The sequence below is a fragment of the Phacochoerus africanus genome, chromosome 14 (genome assembly GCF_016906955.1).
Source record: "Phacochoerus africanus isolate WHEZ1 chromosome 14, ROS_Pafr_v1, whole genome shotgun sequence".
Classification (NCBI taxonomy): Eukaryota; Metazoa; Chordata; class Mammalia; order Artiodactyla; family Suidae; genus Phacochoerus; species Phacochoerus africanus.
The window spans coordinates 44,729,320-44,750,389 of NC_062557.1; the positions used below are offsets into that span (position 1 = coordinate 44,729,320).

The 21,070-nt window shown below is 43.3% G+C and overlaps 1 protein-coding gene and 1 non-coding gene across 2 annotated transcripts in view; both read right to left on the bottom strand.

Moving 5' to 3' along the window:
- Positions 1-20,862, bottom strand: part of FAM222B (family with sequence similarity 222 member B) — an 89,615-nt gene extending 68,753 nt beyond the window's left edge. Inside the window, exon 1 of the mRNA XM_047756880.1 lies at positions 20,730-20,862. The gene's annotated coding sequence lies outside the window, so the exon portion shown is untranslated. The remainder of the gene's footprint in view (positions 1-20,729) is intronic.
- LOC125115379 (U6 spliceosomal RNA) lies at positions 12,854-12,962 on the bottom strand. The gene has a single exon (XR_007132087.1). It is a non-coding gene; the product is annotated as a U6 spliceosomal RNA (small nuclear RNA).
- Positions 20,863-21,070: the final 208 nt, after the last annotated feature.

The window sequence follows — 21,070 nt, forward strand, 5'->3', positions numbered from 1 at the left end:
AAACAAAACACAAGATTCTAACTGAGCTGTCAGCAGGGCAAAGTTCTGAGCATGTCAGCAGACTATTGCTTAATCATTTTAGTTTTCCCTTATTGGCTTTAAACACAAGAAGAACCAACATCCCAGTTTTCCTTTATTGCTAATACCACTTTAGAGGCTGAGAAAAATTCAGCTCATCAGATTCAAATTTCAGGCACTTCCTAAGACATTATAGGTAATGGTACCACTGATTCTATATTTAGACTCAGGTGTAGGAACAAGGACTGCTGGTTTTGCCTGAAATGGCACCATGTCCCTCTTTAAAGCCTAATTGCAACAATCACCTAAGCCTGCATTAAAACGTCTATATGGTGTCACCCAAAATAAACTTAAACGCTTTCTCAATGCTTTTTTTGAGTGGTTCTATTGATTGGCTCTGATGTTTTAAATGTACTTAATAAATCACTACCACCAATCCTTTAAACAATTAGCATTGTAACTGCTGTGGGGCAGCACTCATACCCTCACCTGAACCAAAATGCCAAGATATAACTGGATCACTCAGCTGTACAGCAGAAATTAACACAACATTCTAAATCAACTATGTTTCAATAAAAAGTAAAATAAATCTTTAAGAAGTATTCTCTTAAATAAAAAATTGTTTCATTATGGTTCCATAACTATTACATTCCAGAAACTAGGGGAGTTCCCATCAAGGCTCAGTGGTAACGAACCCAACTAGCATCCATGAGGACCCGGGTTCCATCCCTGGCCTTGCTCAGTGGGTTAAGGATCCAGTGTTGCCATGGCTGTGGTTTAGGCTAGCAGATACAGCTCCAATTCGACCTCTAGCCTGGTAACTTCCATATGCCGCAGGTTTGCCCCCCCCCCCAAAAAAAACAGAAGTTCCCATCATGGCTCAGTGGAAACAAAACCGACTAGGAAACATGAGGTTTTGGGTTGGATCCCTGGCCTCACTCAGTGGGTTAAGGGTCCTGTGTTGCTGTGAGCTGTGGTGTAGGTGGCAGATGTGGCTTACATCCGGCATTGCCGTGGCTATGGTTCAGGCCTGTAGCTCCTATTCAACCCCTAGCCTGGGAACCTCCATATGCCTCAGGTGTGGGCCTAAAAGCCAAAAAAAAACCCACAAAAAACCCCCAGAAATTAGGGTAGCAATCTTTTCCCAAATCTTGAGCTATTTTTTTCCTCAAATAGTATTTATAAAAATATATCACCTTTCTCAAAAGGAACTTAAGGCCCTTAACAGACGGCATGTTGGTAATTTTCACAACATCCCAATAAAGAACTATTATTTAGCATTTATATCACACTTTAACTTGCAAAAGTATTTTACAATTATTTTCATTAGTAGTCATGCCTCACAACCACCCACTGAGCTAAACTGGTCTTGTTATCCTCATTTGACAGCTGAGAAAACTCCTGTATCATAAGGCCAAGGTCAAGCCAGTCTGCTTTTCCAAGACCACAGGGACCTATTCCATAAAAAACAGTCTCACTTACTCACTGGTGTTCTGTATTGCTCATAACCTTAAACTAGGTTTTTAGAGAACAGGAGTCCCCCTAAAACAATGGTACAAAAGCAATAGGATTACAATGCTTTGATAAAAATGCATAATCACATTAAAATACAAATAGGGAGGGGTTTAGTAACAATGACACAGGAAGTTTTCAGATATAGGCTTCCCAGTATCTCGCTGTCATCAAAAATGAACAAATAGTCAAATGCTTCTTCATCTCATTTTCTCCCCTCAACCGACTACATCAGACAACTATCTGCACTACTCCATGAGAATTTCTGCTCAAGATCACCAATCATCTCTAGGTTGCCAAATCCCATGGGTACTCCACTGTTCTTGTTTGAGACAGCATTCAATAGTGGTCCATTCCCCTCTTCACATATTCTTTACTTGGCTTGCATAACATTATTTCCTGGTTTTCCTCCTACCTCACTGTCTGCTCTGTCTCTTTCAAATCTCTCTTCTCTAGACACAAACCATTCCTAGGTGACCTCCTGATTGAATTCCATGATTTCAACTTCAATCTACATGTTTATGATTTCCAAATCTACAATTCCAGTCCAAACTTCTCCCAGAAATGCCAGGCTTTTCTACCCAACTATGTTATAGCTCCAGTTAGCTGTCTAACAGACATCTCAAACTAGACATGACCAAAACAGAATTCTTTTTGCTGTTGTTGTTGCACCCACAGCATATGGAAGTTCCCAGGCCAGGGATCAAGCCCACACCATACGAGTTCCCAAGACGGCTCAGCAGAAACAAATCTGACTAGTATCCAAAGGACACAGATTCGATCCCTGGCCTAGCTCAGTGGGTTAAGGATCTGGCACTGCCATGAGCTGCGGTGTAGGGTGCAGACATGGCTCAGATCCCATGTTGCTGTGGCGGCTGTGGTGTAGGCTTGCAGCTGGGATTCAACCCCTAGCTTGGGAACCTCCATATGCCCCAGGTGTTGCTCTTAAAAAAACAAACAGGAGTCCCCGTCGTGGCGCAGTGGTTAACGAATCCGACTAGGAACCATGAGGTTGCGGGTTCGGTCCCTGCCCTTGCTCAGTGGGTTAATGATCCGGCGTTGCCGTGAGCTGTGGTGTAGGTTGCAGATGCGGCTCGGATCCTGTGTTGCTGTGGCTCTGGCATAGGCCGGTGGCTACAGCTCCGATTCGACCCCTAGCCCGGGAACCTCCATATGCCGTGGGAGCGGCCCAAAGAAATAGCAAAAAGCCCCAAAAAATAAAAAATAAAAATAAAAATAAACAAACAAAAACCCATACCATAACAGCAACCCAAATCACTGCAGTAACAATGCCAGATCCTTAACCCACTGCACCATAAGAGAACTTCTAAAACACTCTTTTTTTTGCTTCTTAGGACTGCACGTGCAGCATGTGAAGTTCCCCAGCTAGGGGTTAAACTGGAACTACGGCTGCCAAACTACATCATAGGCACAGCAATGAGGGATATGAGCCACATCTGCAACCTACACCACAGCTCACAGCAACACAGGATCCTTAACCCACTGAGCAAGGCCAGGGATCGAACCTGCAACCTCATGGTTCCTAGTCAGATTCATTTCCACTGCACCACGACAAGAACTCCAGAAAAGATTTTTTTTTTCAATTTTTAACCTTTAAAATTTATTACAGAAGTTATACATACAAAATCCTAGTTATAAAAGGTACATCCAGAATAAGTTATAATAAACTTCACTAAAAATGAGTACGTGTGTGTGTGTGTGTGTGTGAATCCAGGAATGTACATGTATTTAAACATTTTCAGTGACTCACACTGCATTATGCATTACATAAAACAGTATCTACTAATTAAAGTATCTGAACTACTAGGTTTTAGAAGGCTTTAAATACAGTATCCAGATAAACTGACAACAAAAGGCAGTTCAACTCAGAAACTCTATTAGAGTCCAGAGCCTCTCATTTGAGATTATTTCCTCCATTCCCCTCAAAAGAAGTTTCCAACATAAGCCTTTTTACAAACTAATACTAGTACATCTCCTCAAAAAAAAAAAAAAAATTTTAAAAAAGGGAGAATTCTTGACAAAAGATTTCTGCCACAATCTTAACCATCTCAATAAATATAATCATCATGTAGCTACCTAGTTGCTCCAGCCAATAATGTAGAAGTTAGCCATGATTTATTTCTCTTTGCATCACTCCTCCTGGCTGCTGCCAATCCCTTAGCAAGCCTGGTCAACTTCATTTCCAAAAGATATCCCAAATCTTCCTACTTTTCTATAGCTCTTCTACAATCTCCTCAATCCAAGTCATCATCAACTCATCTGAGTTAGTACAACAGCCTTGTAATGAGTTTCCTTGACTCTACTCTTGATCCCTATACAATCCATTTCGACACAGTAACCAGAATACTTTCTCCAGTTGTTTTTTTGTTGTTATTGTTTGGGTTTTTGTTTTTTGCTTTTTGGCTGCACCCACAGCCTGCAGAAGTTCCTGGGGTCAGAGACTGAACCGGACCCACAGCGGTGACAATGCCAGATCCTTAACTGCTAGGCCACCAGAGAACTCCTGATTTGTAATTAAAAGAAAAAAGAAAATAAGAGTTCCCGGGAGTTCCCGTCGTGGCGCAGTGGTTAATGAATCCGACTAGGAACCATGAGGTTGCGGGTTCGGTCCTTGCCCTTGCTCAGTGGGTTAACGATCCGGCGTTGCCGTGAGCTGTGGTGTAGGTTGCAGACGCGGCTCGGATCCCGCGTTGCTGTGGCTCTGGTGTAGGCCGGTGGCTACAGCTCCGATTAGACCCCTAGCCTGGGAACCTCCATATGCCGCGGGAGCGGCCCAAGAAACAGCAACAACAACAACAACAACAACAACAACACAAAAAAAAAAAAAAGAAAGAAAGAAAATAGGGGTTTCCATTGTGGCGCAGTGGAAACGAATCTGACTAGGAACCATGAGGTTGCGGGTTCAATCCCTGCCCTCACTCAGTGGATTAAGGATCCAGTGTTGCAGTGAGCTTTGGTGTAGGATGCAGATGTAGCTCCGATCTGGCACTGCTATGGCTCTTGCGTAGGCCAATGGCTACAGCTCCGACTGGACCCCTAGCCTGGGAACCTCAATATGCTGCAGGTGCAGCCACAGAAGACAAAAAAGACCAAAAAAAAATAAATATATATATATATATTCTGGGAACCTAGCACTTAAGGATCCGGTGTTGTCATTGCTGTGACTCAAGTATGATCCCTGGCCTGGGAATTTCTGTGTGCTGTAGGCACAGCCAAAAAAATTAAAAAATAAAATTATCAATCAACGCATATCATATCCTTGCTTAAAAATGTCCAAAGTGGAGTTCCCTGGTGGATCAGCAGGTTAAAGATCCAGCATTGTCACTTCTATAGCTCAGGTCACTGCTGTGGCTCAAATCTGACCGCTGGTCTGGGAATTTCTGAATGCCATGGGTGCAGCCAAAAAATAAGTAAAAAATAACAATCTCCAAAGGAAGCTCACACACTACCTTAGCTTTCAAATCTCAATGTCATGTGGCTTCTGCTTTCTTGAACCACTCTCCCTCTCACCCACCATATTCAAGCCACACTGGCCTTCTGTTCCTCCAACATACCAAGTTCATTCCTCCTTAACTTTGCACTGGAAGGCTTGATCTGTTAAGCTTTGTATCCTCCTGGATCTTAAATGCCAGACCCTCAGAAAGGTATTCCCTATTCTCCCAATCTGGAGTAGCTACCCATTCATTCTCTAATATATCACTCTATTTTAATGCTCTGCACATTATTTATCATTAACTGCTTTTTTAAAAGTTCTGTTGTTCTGTTTACCCTTAGTTGAGTATCAGCTCCATAAAAGCAGAGACTCTGTTTATCAACATATTGTTAGTGCCCAACACATATCAGAAACTCAATAAATTTGGCAGGCTTAGTTGTTAGATGCTACTGAATTTAAAAAGGTAAAAGGGGAGTTCCTGTCGTGACGCAGTGGTGAACGAATCTGACTAGGAACCATGAGGTTGAGGGTTCGGTCCCTGCCCTTGCTCAGTGGGTTAATGATCTGGTGTTGCCGTGAGCTGTGGTGCAGGTTGCAGACGCGGCTCGGACCCTGTGTTGCTGTGGCTCTGGCGTAGGCCGGAGGCTACAGCTCCGATTCGACCCCTTGCATGGGAACCTCCATATGCCGTGGGAGCAGCCCAAGAAATAGCAAAAAAATAAAAAAATAAAAAATAAAAAGGTAAAAGGTAGGGAGTTCCCTTCATGGCTCGACAGTTAATGAACATGACTAGGAACCATGAGGATGCAGGCTCAATCCCTGGCCTCGCTCAGTGGGTTAAGGATCCAGTATTGCCGTGAGCTGTGGCATAGGTCACAGACGTGGCTCAGATGTGGCATTGCTGTGGCTGTCGCGTAGGCTGGCAGCTGTAGCTCCAATTTGACCCCTAGCCTGGGAACTTTCATATGCCGCAGGTGCAGCCCTAAAAAGAAAAAAAAAAAAAAAAGTAAAAGGTTAAAAAGGAGTTCCCTCATGGCACAACAGGTTAAGGATCAAATGTTATCACTGTAGCAGCCTGGGTCTCTGCTGTGGCAGGAACTTTTTCTTTCTTTGCTTTGCATTTTTTCTGCTTTTTAGAGCTGCACCTGAAGCCTATGGAAGCTCTCAGGCTAGGGGTCAAACGAGAGCTGCAGCTGCCAGCCTATACCACAGCCACAGCAATGTGGGATCCAAGCCGTGTCTGCTACCTACACCATAGCCCATGGCAACACAGGATCCTTAACGCACTGAGCAAAGCCAGGGATTGAACCTGCATCCTCAGGGATCCTAGTCAGGCTCATTAACCACTGAGCCACGAAGGGAACTCCACTAGTCAGGTTCTTGACCTGCTGAGCCATAATAGGAACTCCAGGAACTTCTATATGGTGTGAGCACACAGAAAATAAAAATATAAATAAATAAAAAGGTAAAAAAGACATAACCCCTACCAACAAAGAGCTGACAATTCACTCGAGGCAACAAAACATTTAAATAGTAAATGTAATGCTAGCAGGATACTAAAATATCAGAGCAGCCCAGAAGCAGGGGTGATTAATTCTGCCTTAGAAACTGAGAAGACTTCACAGAAGAAATTAGCTAAGAGCTAAATCCTAAAGATTAATTAGGAGATTCACTGATTATTGGTTATATCTGTCTGCCTATTTTGGAAGTGTCCTTGGAAAGAAGAAAATAGCTTAAGCAAAAACATAATGAGAAAAGGAGGAAGGAAGACGGAATCGAGCATCTGCTATGTATCAGGCACTATGGTAATGAAGGGTCTTAAAGGGAAAGGGTATAAGTAGTCTTAGAACTTAGAAGATCACTCCCTCTTTTTTTTTTTTGTCTTTTTTGTTGTTGTTGTTGCTATTTCTTGGGCCGCTCCCTCGGCATATGGAGGTTCCCAAGCTAGGGGTTGAATCGGAGCTGTAGCCACCAGCCTACGCCAGAGCCACAGCAACGCAGGATCCGAGCCACATCTGCAACCTACACCACAGCTCACGGCAACGCCGGATCATTAACCCACTGAGCAAGGGCAGGGATCGAACCCGCAACCTCATGGTTCCTAGTCGGATTCGTTAACCACTGCGCCACGACGGGAACTCCAGAAGATCACTCTTGCAATTCCTGTCATGGCTCATCGGGAACGAACCTGACTGGTATCCATGAGGATGTGGGTTCAAACCGTGACCTCACTCAATGGGTTAAATGATTCGATGTCGCCATAAGCTGCAGTGTAGGTTGCAGATTCGGCTCAGATATGACATTGCTGTGGCTGTGGCGTAGGCCGGCAGCTATAGCTCCAATTTGACCCCTATGCCATGGGTGTGGCCCTAAAAAGACAAGAAGGAAAAAAAGATCACTCTTGTGGCAGTGTGATAGATCAACTAAAGGTCATAATACCTGAGGTATACAGACGAGTCAGAAGGTTACTCAACTGTCCACAGTGGGAACTCCAGATTTAGAAAATCTTGAAGGTTAAAATCAGACCTAGGCAACAACCAAGCACAAGCGATGAAGGAGAAGGAAAAACCAAGGTCAAGTCCAAAGTTTTTGATTTAGGCAACTATATGGACATTAATACCATTCAACTTGGACATGTAGAATTTTAGATTTTGTGAGGACGATGTGAATTTTGTGGTGCCTATAGGATGTCTAGGTGGGTTTTGGAAATTATAGGCCTAGATCCTAGAAGGGAAAGGGAGGAGAGGGGGAGAAAGATTTGAGTGAAATCTAGAGATTTGAAGGATCTGTCTTGTGTGTAGTGAATTACATCACTGTGAAAAATGAAGACAGCAGCTAAGAACAGAATTCTCAGGAGTACCAACATTTAAGGACTGGAAAGAAAAAGAGACTACATATTATAAAGAAGACTAAGAAAGAATAGGCAGGGAGTTCCACTTGTGGCACAGTGGAAATGAATCCGACTAGGAACCATGAGGTTGCAGGTTCGATCCCTGGCCTCGCTCAGTGGGTTAAGGTTCCGGCATTGCCATGAGCTGTGGTGTAGGTCACAAATGCGGCTCAGATTTGGCATTGCTGTGGCTGTGGCGTAAGCAGACGGCTACAGCTACGATTAGACCCTCAGCAGGGGGACCTCCATATGCTGTGGGTGCCACCCTAAAAAAGGACAAAAGACAAGAAAAAGAGAGAATAGACAGTAAGAGAAAAACCAAGAGTGGACAGTATCACAGTTTAAAGAAGAAGAAAGGCAAAATAAACTATGGACTAAAAAAGTATCATCCAGGTTTGACAATTAGGTCACAAAGCAGAGCAATTTCAGTGTAGTAGTGGGGACAAAATCAAATTACATGCTTGAGAAATAATAGGCTGTAAGAAAGTGAAGAAAGCAGGGGAAAGACAACTTTTATAAACGGGAGAAAAACTGAACAGTAACTGGGCAGAGGACGTGGACAGAGTTGGGAAAAGCAAAAATAAAGAGAGACTGAAGATTCAGGTAAAAGAGAAATAATGATGCCACAAGGTCACTGAGAGATTAAGGTACAGTGAAGAAAGGAAAGACAAACATGAATATAAGTAAACTCTATAGGTATGGAAGAAAAAACTAAAGATAATTTCTACTCGATAGCCTTTGAGAGAAAGGTGGTGCAGAGATTAACATTAAAGGACTAGAGAGGAGTTCCGGTCGTGGCTCAGCGGAAATAAATCCGACTAGGAAACATGAGCTTGCGGGTTCAATTCCTGGCCTTGCTCGGTGAGTTAAGGATCTGGTGTTGCCATGAGCTGTGGTGTAGGTCACAGACACGGCTCGGATCCAGCGCTGCTGTGGCTATGGCATAGGCAGGCGGCTACAGCTACGATTAGACCCCTAGCCTGGAAACCTCCATGTGCCGTGGGTGCAGCCCTAAAAAGACAAAAACCAAAAAATAAAATAAAATAATAAAGGACTAGTGATAACTGAATTAATGATTTACCAACAACAGGCAAATATTTAGGTGAGATTTAGGAGCTTAATCAGATACCCAACAATCCCCTACTAAGAGGAAGGATCATACTTTATCTAATTAAAAGTCCCTACTTAGAAATTTGAGATCTGGTGGAAAACCAGAGTAGCTGTGGGGAAAAAAGAGAAGAGCAGAGGCATGATCCAGAAACACCAGCAAATAATTCAAACTGTCTCTCACAAAAAAAGCAGTAGCAGAGGGGACAATGCTATTAATCAATACTGGATGTGGTCCAGCTGCCTAAAATTAAAGCCAATTTCCTCAATGTCATCCCAAATCTGAAAACCCACATTCACCTGGAAGCTATAATACATAAATTTCAAGAATATTAAGGATGTCTCAATATTCTAAGTATCCAACTTCAGTCCATTAAGTAGTCCCCAGGAGAACAAACAGCTTGGCTAGATTTTGGATGAGATCCACATATCCCCCAATTAACTTGATAAATCTCACTGCTAAATACTTTTTCATGCACTAAAGTAGAGAATCTATCTTTAGGTGACACAGCAATGTCCTAGGAAAGGAAGAAGAGTGCGGAAGGAAAGCTAGTAGCATCATGCTTGGCAATAAGCAAGTTAAAGTAGAAAATTACTTGGCAGTGTATTCCTGAAGTGTTAAAATCAGAGTAAGCAACTGCATTTCAAAGTAAAATAAATCTGAAAAGATCTAAAATTTCCACTCAGAGACTTTTCACTATGTATCTCTTAAATTATTTTAAATATTTTCAAGGAGTTCCCACTGTGGTACAGTGAGTGGGTTCAGAATCTAACTGCAGTGGCTCAGGTTGAAGCTGAAAGTTCGGATTCTATCCCTGGCCTGGGAACTTCCATACGCTGAGGGTTCAGCATAAAATAAAATATATCCAAGTTCCCTGGCAGCTCAGCAGGCTAAGGATCCAGCTTTGGCACTGCTGTGGCTTGGGTACAATCCCTGGCCCAGAAACTTCTGCATGCTGGCAAAGAAAAAAAAAATAATAATAATAATAAATTAAATAAATTCAAAAAAGAAATAGAAGTTTAAAAATTCAAATATACTTCAGAAGTTACATTTTTTTTTTCCTTTTTTTAGGGCTGCACCTGCAGCATATGGAATTTCTCAGGCTAGGAGATGACTCAGAGCTGGAGCTACAGGCCTACATCACAGCCACGGCAAAGCCAGATCTGAGCCTTAAACCCACTGAGTAAGGGAAGGCATCAAACCTGCATTCTCATGGATACTAGGTGGGTTCTTAACCCACTGAGCCACAATGGGAACTAGAAGTTACATTTATTGAATTCTTCTTCAAAGTTTTTTTTTTTTTTTTTGTCTTTTTAGGGCTGTACCCAGGGAGCGGCATATGGAGGTTCCCAGGCTAGGGGTCTTATCGGAGCTATAGCTGCCAGCCTATGCCACAGCCATGCCAGATCAGAGCCACATCTGTGAACTACACCACAGCTTACAGTAATACCAGATCCTTAACCCACTGAGCAAGGCCAGGGATCAAACCCGCAACCTCATGGTTCCTAGTCGGATTCGTTTCTGCTGCACCATGATGGGAACTCCTTCTTTAAAGTTTAAAGATTTCTTTAGTCTTCTACTCTGAGGCTTTCTTTTTCTAAACTTTACATAATGAAATTCATTTTATTTTATTTTTTTTTGTCTTTTGTCTTTTTTGTTGTTGTTGTGGTTGTTGCTGTTTCTTGGGCCGCTCCCTCGGCACATGGAGGTTCCCAGGCTAGGGGTCGAATCGGAGCTGTAGCCACCGGCCTACGCCAGAGCCACAGCAACGCGGGATCCGAGCCGCGTCTGCAACCTACACCACAGCTCACGGCAACGCCGGATCGTTAACCCACTGAGCAAGGGCAGGGACCGAACTCGCAACCTCATGGTTCCTAGTCGGATTCATTAACCACTGAGCCACGACGGGAACTCCCCATGAAATTCATTTTATAGTGTTCAGTTCTAAGAGTTCTCATAGGTGTATAAAGGTCTATTAACTGCAACCACAATCAAGTTACAGAACAATAGGAGTTCCCACTGTGGGTCAGTGGGTTAAGAACCTGATGCTGTCTCTCTGAGGATGCGGGTTCAATCCCTGGCTTTGCTCAGTGGGTTAAGGATCTCGCATTACTGTAAGCTGTGGCAGAGGTCACAGATGTGGCTCAGATCCTGTACTGCTGTGGTGTAGGCCTGCAGCCACAGCTCCAATTCAACGCATAGCCTGGAACTTCCATATGCCTCAGATGCAGCCATAAAAAGGAAAAAAAAAAAATTACAGAGCAGTTCCATCTTGTCCTCATGCTACCCCTTTGTAGTCAAATACTTCATCTACCCTAACCCAAGGCAATCATTGATCTGTTCTCCATTGTCCCTATAGTTTTGAGTTTCCCAGAATGTCATATAAATTCAATTATACAGTGAGTAGACTTCTTTTTAAATTGAAGCATAGTTGATTTACAAAGCTGTGTTAGTTTTAAGTGTACAACAGAGATTCAGATATATATACATAAAATATATGTATTCTTTTTCAGATTCTTTTCCAGCATAGATGATTACAAGATATTGAATATAGTTCCCTATGCTATAGAGTAGGTACCTGTTGTATGCATAAGAAACCATGTTATTTCATATATGAAATAGTTCCTTTTTATTGCTGAGTAGTTTTCCATTGAACAGACATATACCACAGTTTTTTCATTTCAAAGTTGAGAGACAGTCAGGTTGTTTCCAGTTCTAGGTAAGTACAAAAGAACTGGTATAAATATTCACATACATAGGTCCTAGGTCATCATTTCACTCAGGTAAATACTTGGGTCAGGAGTTCGCGTAGTGGTTAACAAATCCATCTAGGAACCATGAGGCTGCGGGTTCGATCCCTGGCCTTGCTCAAGGGGTTAGATCCGGCGTAGCCGTGAGCTGTGGTGTAGGTTGCAGACTCGGCTCGGATCCCACGTTGCTGTGGCTCTGGTGTGGTAGGCCAGCCGCTACAGCTCCAATTTGACCCCTAGCCTGGGAACCTCCATATGCCAAGGGAGCAGCCCTAGAAAAGGCAAAAAGACAAAAAAAAAAACTTGGGTCAGATGTCAAGCATATTTTACTTCATAAGAGACTACTGGTGTTTTCCAAAGTCCAGTTGTTCTACATCCTCATCAGTCTACAACCTAGTCAATTTTCTTCTCTTGTTTTTCAGTCATTCTAATGGCATATCTGGTTATGTTTTGCTTTGTTTTTTGTATTTTTAGGGCCATACCCTTGGCATATGGCAGTTCCTGCGCTAGAGGTTGAAACAGAGCTGCAGCTGCTGGCCTATGCCACAGCAATATAGGATCTGAGCAACGTAGGATCCTTAACCCACTGAGCGAGGCCAGGGATCAAATCTGCGTCCTCATGGATACTAGTCAGATTCGTTACTGCTGAGCCATAACAGGAACTCCAAGACCTTCGGTATCTTTCAAGCAACCGTCACACCAGTCTCATAACAAGCTTGTCTCCTTGCAATCAATTTCTCATTTTTTTAATTTTTATTACTTAGAAGGTTGTTTACTGTAGTGTATATATATATATTTTTTTTTGTCTTTTTAGGGCCACACCTGTGGCATATGAAGGTTCCCAGGCTAGGGGCCTAATAGGAGCTGTTGCTGCCGGCCTACACCGGAGCTACAGCAACACCGGATCCAAGCTGAATCTGCAACCTACACCACAGCTCACCGCAACGCTGGATCCTTAACCCACTGAGCGAGGCCAGGGATAGAACCCAAAACCTAGTCAGATTTGTTTACTGCTGTGCCACAACAGGAACTCCTATTGCATTTTTTGAAGATGGAAGAAACTGAAAATAACCAAGTGTCCATAAATTAGACTATGGTTAAATGCATTTTGCTACACTCCTAAAAATAGGGAACGCTTCACGAATTTGCGTGTCATCCTTGTGCAGGGGGGCCATGATAACCTTCTCTGTATCATTCCAATTTTAGTATATGTGCTGCCAAAGCGAGCACAATTTCTCCTTTTTAAATCTAACTTCAAACAGTCAACAGTGTTATTTTTCTTAGTGATCTCAACTCTCCCATGACTCCCTAGCACCTACAAAATAAAACTCAAACCCCTAACCAAAGCCATCCACAATTAGGCTCCAACCCCTCTTTTACCTCATTTCCTTCCATTCTTATCTCATATCCCACGATCTAGACAAATTAAACCACGGACCTGCAGGTACATACTTTGTACCCTAGGGCAAATTGTTCTCTGAACTTGAAATACTATCCTCTCCAATCCTTTTTTCTTTTTCTTTTTCCTTTTTTTTAGGGCCACATATGCTACATATGGATGTTCCCAGGCTAGGGGTGGAATCGGAGCTGCAGCAGCTGGCCTACACCACAGCCACAGCAATGTGCATGTGAGTTACATCTGCAACTTACACAAAGATGACTGACAGCAACACTGGATGCTTTAACCACTGAACAGGGCCAGGGATTGAACCCACAACCTCATGGATACTAGTTGGGTTCCTACCACTGAGCCTCAACAGGAACTCCTCCAATCCCTTTCTGTAGAAGCAGCTAAACTGCATTCGTCCTTCAAGATCCAAATGATTCCTCCTCCGATAAGCCTTCTCTAACCTTCCCTTCCCACCACTAGGCAGAACCAGTGCTCCCATAGCACTTAGTACAGATAGATCTCTACGACAGCATTTATTGTACTGATTCATGATTATGTATGTGTTAGTGCCAATTAAAATGTGAGATCCTGGGGTTCCTCCTGTGGCACAACAGGATCAGCAGCATCTCTAGAGCACTGGGACACAAGTTCAATGCCCAGGCAGTCAGAGTGGGTTAAGGATCTGGTGTTGCCACAGCTGCAGTGTAGGTCGCAACTGTGGCTCGGATCTGACTTCTGGTGCTTGAACTCCATATGCCTCGGGGCGGCTAAAAAGGAAAAAAATAAAATGAATGAATGAATGAATACATAAATAAAAGACTAGTAAAGATAATGAAAGTTGGATTATGAAACGTTCTAGCAAGGAGTTCCAGTCGTGGCTCAATGGTAACAAACCCAACTAGGATCCATGAATACATGAATTCCATCCCTGGCCTCACTTGGTGGGTTAAGGACATGGCATTCCCCTGAGCCACAGTGTAGGTCACAGATGCTGCTCAGATCCTGCGTGGCTGGGGCTGTGGTGCAGGCCAGCAGCTGAAGCTCTGATTTGACCCCTAGCCTGGGAACCTTCATATGCTTTGGTGCAGCCCTTTTTAGGAATTTAGACAAAAAAAAAAATTAAAAAATAAATAAATAAATGTTCTGGCAAGGCTCTTCATTTAAAACAACAGAAATAAAAACAAAAAGCTTAGAAGTTCCCGTCATGGCGCAGCAGAAATGAATCCGACTAGGAACCATGAGGTTGAGGGTTCGATCCCTGGCCTCGCTCAGTGAGTTAAGGGTCAGGCGCTGCCGTGAGCTGTGGTGCAGGTCTAGCTCTGATTGGACCCCTAGCCTGGGAACCTCCATAGGCCCCAGGTGTAGCCCTAGAAAAAACAAACAAAAAAAAAAGACAAAAACAAAAAGCTTGAGAGTTAAGCCAAGTTTGAGCTTACTGGTATAATACACTGCACAAATTTATGCTTATGTTACTTCTAGTTTTTCATATTTTTCCATACTAGCTTCAGGGTTAGTTGTCAGAAAAACCAGTAAATAAGTCTTTTAAGTTACTCCTTAAATGACCTATATTTTCCCATGAAATAGTACAATCCAGTCTGTACCAAACCACCATTTTATAATTAAGCTATCAAATCTGATAACTTACTACCACCCTTCTTGTATTAAATGTATCTTTTTTTTTTTTTCTTTTTCTTTTTGCCACACTCTCAAGCATATGGAAGTTCCTGGGGCAGGGATGAATCCGAGCCACAGCTGTGATCCGAGCCACAGCTGTTACCTATATCGGGTCCTTAACCCACTGCACCACAGTGGCAACTCCCTAAATGCATCTTTATTTATTAATTTAATGATTTTTTTTTCATTATAGCTGGTTTAGAGTGTTCTGTCAATTTTCTACCGTACAGCAAGGTGACCTATTCACACATACATGTACACATTCTTTTTTCTCTCATTATCATGCTCCATCATAAGTAACTAGATATAGTTCCCAGTGCTATACAGCAGGATCTCACTGCTTATCCAATTCAAAGCAATAGTTTGCATCTATTAGTCCCAAATTCCCAGTCCATTCCCCCTCCCTTCCTCTCAACAACCACAAGTCTGTTCTCCATGTTCATGATTTTCTTTTCTGTGGACAGGTCCATTTGCGCCATATATCAGATTCCAGATATAAGTGATACCGTATGGTATTTGTCTTTCTCTTTCTGACTTACTTCACTTAGTATGAGAGTCTCTAGTTCCATCCATGTTGCTGCAAATAGCATTATTTTGCTCTTTTTTATGGCTGAGTAGTATTCCATTGTGTATATATACCACATCTTCTTAACCCATTCATCTGTCGATGGACACAAATGCATCTTTAACAAAGAAAATTTAGCATTTTTCCTCTCAAGTTGCATTCCTTTTCACTCTAAGTTACAAAGCCCTAAAAGGGACACAATCAAGACCCCGAAAGGCAGTGAAAAAGACAGAAATAGTATTAAACACTTCTCTGCTGAGACAGCATTCACCTCACACCAAGAATTCAGTGACTTCACACTTTATCCCCCTTCTGGTCAGCTGTAAAGCTTCAGCTCATCCCCTGGTCACTTTACTTCTCATATGTATTCTCACTTCCCAATTTACTGTATTAGAATCATCTTTTTAGAGTTGTGATAATATTTTAGGAGTTTAAATCCAAGAATTAGGCTCATGTCTCTCCTGAAAACGTTCCAAGCTTCCTGTCCTGCTCTGCTGCATTATACAATATTACTCTGCCAAAGTCTTAGCTCATTTCCTTCTCCTGCTTGTCCTGATATGGTGGTACACATCAATAATGCCCTCTTCCTTCTCATTTTCAGACTGCATTGTCTGCTTGGAATGCCCTATCTTCTGTGTTCATCTGTGAGGGCCTATCATGCAGCTTCAATGCAGTAAAGGCCTTTACTGACAATACCTGAATCCAGCCATTCCATCAGCTCTTGTAACAAGTTGTACCTTTCCCCAGTACAGCATTTACTGTACTCCATCAATTCTAAGATAACTTTTCTCTGACATATTTCTCCAAAAACTGGATACATCTCTTCTGATGGCCCGCCAGTCTCGTTAACAGAATTTCTTCTTTCTTAGTGGTATGCAAAATAACTGCAAGCCTTACAAACATTGGTACCACAGATTTGATGAAATAAGATACTGTATTCTATTATACTTACTTTGCTTTAGGGTTTTTTTGGTCTTTTTTTTTTTTCTTTTTAGGGCCACATCCGAGGCATATGGAGGTTTCCAAGCTAGGGGTCAAATCAGAGCTGTAGCTTTCAGTCTATGCCACAACCACAACAACACTGAATCCAAGCCGAATCTGTGACCTACACCAGAGCTCATGGCAACGCCTAATCCTAAACCCACTGAGCAAGGCCAGGGAATGAACACAAGTCCTCATGGAAACTAGTCGGGTTCGTTGACCACTGAGTCACAACGGGAACTCCTATACTTACACTGTACACTTCTGTTTCCTTCACTAGATTATGAACTCCCAGAGGGCAGTTATGTTATAATCATCTTTGACCAGTAACTTGGGCACAAAAAGTGTTTATTCAAACATTAGTAATAATTAGCATTTATTTAGCATTTATTAAGTATCAGGTCCCATTCAAAACACAAGCATTCCCTGGTGGCCTAACAGTTAAGGATTTGGCCTTGTCACTGCTGTGACTCGGGTTTGATCACTGGTCCAGGAACTTCCACACACTGTGAGCACAGCAAAAAAAAAAAAAAAACACTTTACATGTATTAACACATTTAACCCTCACAACAACTCCATGAAGTAGTACAATTATCTTTGTTTTATAAATGAGGAAAACGGGTAAAGAAACATGGGTAAGCGCATTCAAAGATACACAAAGCTGCAGAAGATTTGAGCTTATGCTTCCTTATTATGAATCACACTGTTATTGTTTTTCCATTCAGCAAATATTTAATGAGCAATTATTCTAAGCCAACCATTGTGCTAAATAAACAAACACTGGAAAACAAAGCCTGGTCCTCAAGAGACTCTGAACCACAGGCCCATTCTTGAAAACTTCACCCTCCAAACAGCACATCTACCCTATAAATTCATGAAGTTAAATCCACTCTCCTATCTACTTTTCCTTTTTAACATCTTCTCATAAAGTATTCCTTTAAAGTTATTAGCACTCTATCAAGAACAAAAACAAATGACAAAAATACAAACAACAAAAAAAAAACCCTTTGTGCTCTTAGTAATTAGTGGCTGTAAAAAATATCACAAAAGAGACTTCAGCTAAGGAATGGATGGCAAGATCAGAAAGGCTCTGAAGACACAAAAATTCTATCTGCAAACAAATATTCTCAGTAAGAAAAGGGAGGGAAATAAAGACACCATAATTTTCTTTTAAAATAGACTGTTAAAAAGGTTTCCCTGAGTCGTGAGATGCTTTTTTTTTTTGGTCTTTTTGCCTTTTCTTGAGCCACTCCCACGGAATATGGAGGTTCCAAGGCTAGGGGTCTAATCGGAGCGGTAGCCACCGGCCTACACCAGAGCCACAGCAACGCGGGATCCAAGCTGCATCTGCGACCTACACCTCAGCCCATGGCAATGCTGGATCCTTAACCCACTGAGCAAGGCCAGGAATCGAACCCAAAACCTCATGGTTCCAAGTCGGATTCATTAACCACTGCGCCGCAACAGGAACTCCATGAGATGCTTTTTTTAAGAAAAAAAGATTCACTGTTATCACAATAAAAATGAGCTGGTAAACCCTTATTTTTTTTTTTTTTTTGTCTTTTTAGGGCCGCACCCTCAACATATGGAAGTTCCCAGGCTAGAGATCAAATCGGATCTGTAGCCACTGGCCTACGCCACAGCCACAGCCAGATGTGAGTCTTCAAACTACACTAGAGCTCATGGCAACGCCGGATCCTTAACCCACTGATCAGGCCAGGGATCGAACCTGTGTCCTCATGGATACTAACCAGATTCATTTCTGCTGAGCCACAACGGGAAACCCAAAACCTCATTCCTTTTATTTTAACCTCCACTGTCTCAAGGATTCAGGGCAAGTCCTTACTCCCCATTTTAGACAGACTGCTCCAAAACAGGGAATCAAGGTTACTGACCATCCCCTTTCTCTCCCTCAGAGGAAGACTTCTCTACATCCACTACATAAAAGTAACCACAAATAGGAAAGAGAACAGAAAGAAAGGACAGGAAATTCTCATCACAGCTAAACAAACCTCTACCATTTTAACATAATAAGAATGGCATTTATGGACTTGTTTGAACTGATGGAAATTTCCAATAGAGGGGAAAATTCACCACCAATATTAAAAATAAACATCCAACTATTAAAAATAAAGCGTTCAGGCTAGTTTTAACATTTTATACCTCTACTTCAGTTTCGTGTGGTAGTCAAAAACAGAATAAGGAGTTCCCGTCGTGGCGCAGTGGTTAACGAATCCAACTAGGAACCATGAGGTTGAGGGTTCGGTCCCTGCCCTTGCTCAGTGGGTTGAGGATCCGGCATTGCCGTGAGCTGTGGTGTAGGTTGCAGACGCGGCTCAGATCCCGCGTTGCTGTGGCTCTGGCGTAGGCGGGTGGCTATGGCTGATTTGACCCCTAGCCTGGGAACCTCCATATGCCGCAGGGGCGGCCCAAGAAATAGCAAAAAGACCCAAAAATAAATAAATAAATAAATAACAGAATAAATTTGTATCCTGTAAATGACCCATGACGACAGTAACAAATGCTTTCTTTTTTAAACTATCCTCTGTGCTATGGACAGAGAATTTATTGGAAAAGGCGAGGAATTAGAGCAAAAAGTTAAAAATGATATATCACTGTGCATTTTCAGGAAAGAGAAGCCAAAACATTTTACCAGATAAAGACATTAAAGACAACATGGGTTCATTTCCCCCATTCCTAAAAAATAATTCGTCCCCTTATCTGGGAATATTTAAGGATCTAGTACAGCCCCTCCCTATCTTTGCTCAGATGAGAGAGAAAAAAATAATTCGTCCCCTTATCTGGGAATATTTAAGGATCTAGTACAGCCCCTCCCTATCTTTGCTCAGATGAGAGAGAAATCACTCACTAATTTCCAAAGAGCCTTGCCATTTCAAGCTCTCCGGCCTGGGAGTCAGCAGAGCTGAAGCATCATCTTTTTCTGTCCTTTTGAAAGGAGTTTCATCTCTTTCAAAAGCTGTGACTAGAAAGCCATAGTCTCTCTCTTGAAGTACACAGTTTAACTCTGTCCTCTGCTTTGTCCACCCTAAACAACAAGAATAACAAAGCCTCAGGAGTGCTCCTTCAGCTCCTCAGAAACCAACCAGCCTCCGCCTGGGCTCTTGCACAGCTGCTTCTGCCTTTCTCTGAGAGACACTCCACCCTGGGGGTCCCACTAACAAAAAGTGAAGCTGAAAAGCTGCTATATGCTTTCTGACCTCCAAAACAGAGACAGGGCCTTGAGGCAACCAGGGACCCTTTTACAAAGAACTTTCTTACAATTAAAAAATAACAAATTGTATTCCTCAATGGTCATCCCTCCCAGTTTGTCTCAAGTCATTTTTCTCAACTCATAATAAAGCACATTAGTACCAACTGTGTTAAAAGAGAACGAACCTCAATGAGCTGTGTTCTTCAGAAAGGCATTTAAAAGATCGGCCCTTCATTCCCTCTTTCCTTCCTCTTGATTTAGGAGCTTATACACACCGTTTGTAAAAGTGCCTGAGAGTATGGTATTTTTCCTACACAAGTCTGATGGCTAATTTGTCACATAACAGAACAAACTGCTATTTCTGCACGTGATCTGCTGTGCCGATGAAGAAAACATGTCTGTGACTATTGAGGTTTTACAGTACGCTTCTCCCTGACAAAGAAATCGGTCACTCCACTAATAACAGTAATATCTAAAAATCCAGTTATACTGTTAGTGATACAGTAACATCGGCATAGTACTCACAATTTACAGTTTTCATAAACGGTCTCAATCACGTACAAGATGCTTGCAATAGCCCGTTGAAACACGACATCTTCCAGCGGTTCAGAAGGTTAAGTGGGACCTGCCCAAGGTTACCTATCAGCTTTAATCAGCGGTGGACGTGGGTTCGAACCTGTCGGACCCTAAGCCCCTAGCTCTTTTCCCTAGACCCCTCCCAGCTTTAAACGACCCCCATCCTCTACCCGGAGCAGCCTATTACTCCGAGCGCCCGGCTCTTCCCTGCCTGGGCCAGAGTTGTCGTCTTCGGCTCCAGCAGGGCTTTCATCCTCCACCATTCTCCCCCCGCGACCAATCTCTGAAAGAAGCGGAAAGGGAGAGGCGACCGAAAGCTCCTGGGGGAAGGGACATTGACAAACGGGGGAGCGCGGGACGCTGTTCCTGCCGAGGGCTCCGTCACTCTGCAGCGCGTACCCACTCCCTCCCCAAGCTGTCCAGCCCTGGCGCTGGCGTTCTGACCACCCGTGCCCCAAATTCTCCGGTCATCACCTCAAACTGTCCCTCCCCCACGCCCCTTCGCCTCCAACAGGCAAAGCCCACCCCCCGAGTCGAAGTATCCCCCCACCCAGCACCCCCCTCCCTCCCGTGGCCCACCCCACTTTCACCACCACTCACTGTCGGTGACTGGGCCCGGCCCTCATGGCTGCTCCGTCGCCGCCCGCCGCCGCCACCGCTGCTCCACGCCCCGGCCCCTCAGTTGGCTGCCGCCGTCGGGACTGGCCGGGAGCCGCTCGTGCGCCTGCGCAGCCTAGAGTGCAGGGGCCCTCTTGGGCTGCCTGCGCCTGCGCAGCCCGCACCGGGGGCGTCTTCTTCAGTGCCTGATGCCCTGGATCCCTGGGTCTCAGGTGGACATGGCCGCTGGCTTAGAGGACTAGTTAAGCTTTGGGGCTTTGGGCGGCTGTCGCAGTGTCTGAGGCCTCTGGAAGGTAGTGTAGATTACTAAACGCGGTGCCAAT